The 3,280-nt window shown below is 43.1% G+C and overlaps 1 protein-coding gene across 3 annotated transcripts in view; it reads left to right on the top strand.

The window, feature by feature from the left end:
- Window positions 1-3,280, top strand: part of Stard13 (StAR related lipid transfer domain containing 13) — a 161,054-nt gene that overhangs the window by 59,317 nt on the left and 98,457 nt on the right. The window contains exon 1 of one of the 3 annotated variants that reach the window (XM_028779738.1): window positions 861-1,092. The exons of the other annotated variants lie outside the window; for them this stretch is intronic. The gene's annotated coding sequence lies outside the window, so the exon portion shown is untranslated. Of the gene's footprint in view, window positions 1-860; window positions 1,093-3,280 lie in introns of those variants that run through there. 3 annotated transcript variants of the gene reach the window in all.

The raw sequence follows: 3,280 nt of genomic DNA, 5'->3' as shown, positions 1-3,280 counted from the left end.
GAGAGAGAGAGAGAGAGAGAGAGAGAGAGAGAGAGAGAGAGCATAAATTTAAAAGAGACCATAGATGTTTGGGAAGGAGGAAGGGAAGAAAGGAGGAATGGTATAATTAGATTATAATTTCAAAATATATGTGATTTTTTTGAAAAAAAAAAAAAAAGACTAACTCAAACTCAGATCTTCTGACTGAGGACTCCTACAGAATTGAAATGTTTCGTTTTAATGTCATAGCACTCATGTGGGCTGTCTGTGTGGCCGCCCTTGTTAACTGTACCTGCCAGCAATTAATCTGTGTGTTCTCTTGACTGGACAGCTTCACTGACAAGTGTAAATATTAGCAGCAAGCACTCTACTTGGAGGCATAAGATCACTGCGTGTGAGCAATAACTAGAATTTGGGATAGAAAATTAGATATGCATCAATGTTGCAAAGTCCAATTTTAGTCTTTTCCCCTTTTCTGTTTTATCTTTGGAATTTTTTTCCCCCACAATATGAACATGTCACAGTTTATTCTATCCCCCACCCCGGTGTGTGTGTGTGTATGTGTGTGTTCATATTTTGAGGTTCACAACACTTGGAAAAAGTTGAGCCTAGTTTGAAATGCTTCTCCTCATTCCTGTAAAGTTTCAGGCTAACTCACATGCAGTTGGTTAGGTAACGTGCCTGCTTGGCCGGATGGCAGGGGACCCTGATAAGGAACACACTCTTGGCTGAAGACAGACTGGCAGCATTTCCCGTTGGTATGTGCAGGGCTGCCGAGCCAGTTTTTAAAGAGCAGATTTATTTAAAAAAAAAAATCCAGCTGTGAGTTTTCATTTTTTTTTCCCCTCTTAGAGCTGGAAGGCGGGGCCAAAACCAACCTCAAACTAGGCTCGCCATTGATCAGGCTAGAGTGATGTGGGCCCGTCTCACAGACAACAGCTAAGCACAGAGGAAATATTAGCTGGCAGAGATAACCAAGAGGAAGCACTGAGTGGCAGAGGCACCATCTGTCAGTTTCTGAGCAGCAGTTCTCAAGACAGCCGAGAAGGAGATGCAGAAGAGACTGGTTCTGTTCCAAAGGAACAGCGCAGCCTAAGGACATTTTCAGACAAAGTAAGTTTGCGGTCCTTAGAAGAGGCTGTGGTGGTGGGAAGAGAGTGTAGCTTCCTATCTGAGCTGCAGGATTTGTTACGGGTATATGAAGTTTGCTTCTCTGGTAGATCTGAGCCTGAGGAGAATGTTCTTTTGACAAGAACTTGATTTGATGCTCACAAGCAGCACCTGTGGTCCCATAACTCATTTTAGAGACATTTGAAGGCTACAGAATGATCCATTTTATGTTTCGGATCTCAGATTACAGACATAGACTTTTGTCTTTCCTTACCTCCCTCCTTCTCAGCTCTGTTTTCTTCTTTCTTCCTCTTTTGCCTGGTTTATTTTAAACCTTCTGGAGCCGTGAACAAGAGTGATTATATCTTTTCTCAAATAATTTAGTGTGGCAGCAGGTCTCCTTTTACATTAACGGGACTGATGGAAAATCTTGTCAGTTTGCTCAGCGTATGGGTAGATATTTAAACTTCCGACGGACGTTTCAAATCACACAGTTGGTGTGGCACTGGCTTGGGAAGGCAGCTGTTTCTGGGTCTTTTTGCAGAACACAAACTGACTCGGGAAATAATCCTGCTGTTTGTGTGTGGCATATTTTCAGAGTATTCGTTTTCAAGCAAAGCTGCATTGTATGGTTCTGGGTGTCTGTTTGTTACATTCAAATGGTTCATAGTCCGTGTCAGATGCCATGTGCTTTATTAGCCATGGGTTTGTCTAATTCCAGTGGGAGATTAAAACAGTGACTGTAGCAAAAAAAAAAAAAAAGAAAAAAAGAAAAAAGAAAAAGAAAAGAAAAAGTTCTGAGAAGACAAGGCAACGCCTTTTTAACCTACACAAGGGATAACAAAACTTGTGTGCCTCTGTGTCAGCTGGCTCTCTCCTGTCAACCCGGAGTGGAGGCACCGGCTGTAAACTGGCAGAGGCAGACACTACTCAGGGTTATGGCCCAATATGGATGTCGGAGCTCTGTAGCGTGTGTGGGAAAATGGCCACAGTCCAATGTCTGGAATCATTTATCTTCTGCCAGCGCCTAGAAGACAACTGCCTTATGCGTTTTACAAAAACCCTCACTGACTGATTTCATTTATATGGGGGGGGCACAAGCTGTGGGGGGTGGGGTGCTGAGCTCTTTCTGATCCCCCAACACCATGCTGTCATTTGGGTCCTGAGCACCTCCCATAGTGTGGTACACTGCTAAAGTCACAGGCTTTCAACAGGACCCTTCCCACACACTTGGTAATGAATGCCACCTTAATGTCTGATCTTGTTGGGGAAACTAGCAACTAAAGGTCTGTTCTCACTATCTCTCCTCTATAGGGTCTGTGTCCTGCAGTGTAGATCCAAAAATTATAAAAATAAGAAAATCAGAGGAAGAAAATGTCAGTAGGCAAGGCTCTGTGGATACTGGACATAAAATGGGGTTAAAGACAGATGTATGATGTTCTTTGGGAAATACTGGAACATTCTGTTGTTGATCTCTGTATCTGTGTCTGTATGAGGGCACCATTCATGCCATCCAGGGTGTTTTGTTCTGTTTTAATATTTTTCTTATTCTTTGAATGTGTGTTGATCCAGTCCTCCACTTCCAGGCTCCCCTGTGCCCCCACCTCCCACCTCTAATAATTTTTTTGTTCTTGCTATTAATAACTCAAGTCCAATTAGTCCTTTCTATGTGCACATGGAAGGGTGGCAACCTTCCAGGGGCCATATCCCCAAAGGGAAGTGGATCCACTTCAGCCGGCAGCCTTCAATTACCTGTAGTTGCTTCAATAGGGGTCCCTGGGCCCTTTTTTATCAAGCCAGCCAGTATGTCTTGCCTGAGTTAAGTCCCCATGTACTAACATGTGTGTCACATGGAGGAATGCCTGGCTGATTTTTCACCCCCATGTTGGATCTCATAGAGATATTTAAATTTTGTTGTAAAGGTCAAGAGCATTCAGCATTGTCATGTTGCAGAAAAAGCAGTTGACCTCTTGATGAATTTCCTTGCTAGTAAGCAGAGTGAGTTATTCCAGCCGTCTCTCTTAGAGAAACATCAAATGGCAACAGACCATTAGTTTTCAATATATATTTGTGAAATTGCCTTCATTTCCCTAGTCTGAACTTCTCACAGTGCTGAAACACTAGATCACTCAAAACCAAAATTCAGCGATCGTACGTGGAGTCCTCGCCTTTGTTTATCATTGCCTGCTCC

The sequence above is a fragment of the Grammomys surdaster genome, unplaced genomic scaffold (assembly GCF_004785775.1).
Source record: "Grammomys surdaster isolate TR1022 unplaced genomic scaffold, NIH_TR_1.0 362, whole genome shotgun sequence".
In the NCBI taxonomy this organism is placed as follows: domain Eukaryota; kingdom Metazoa; phylum Chordata; class Mammalia; order Rodentia; family Muridae; genus Grammomys; species Grammomys surdaster.
Note: the sequence above shows the minus strand (reverse complement) of the source record. Positions and strands in the feature narration are given on the sequence as shown.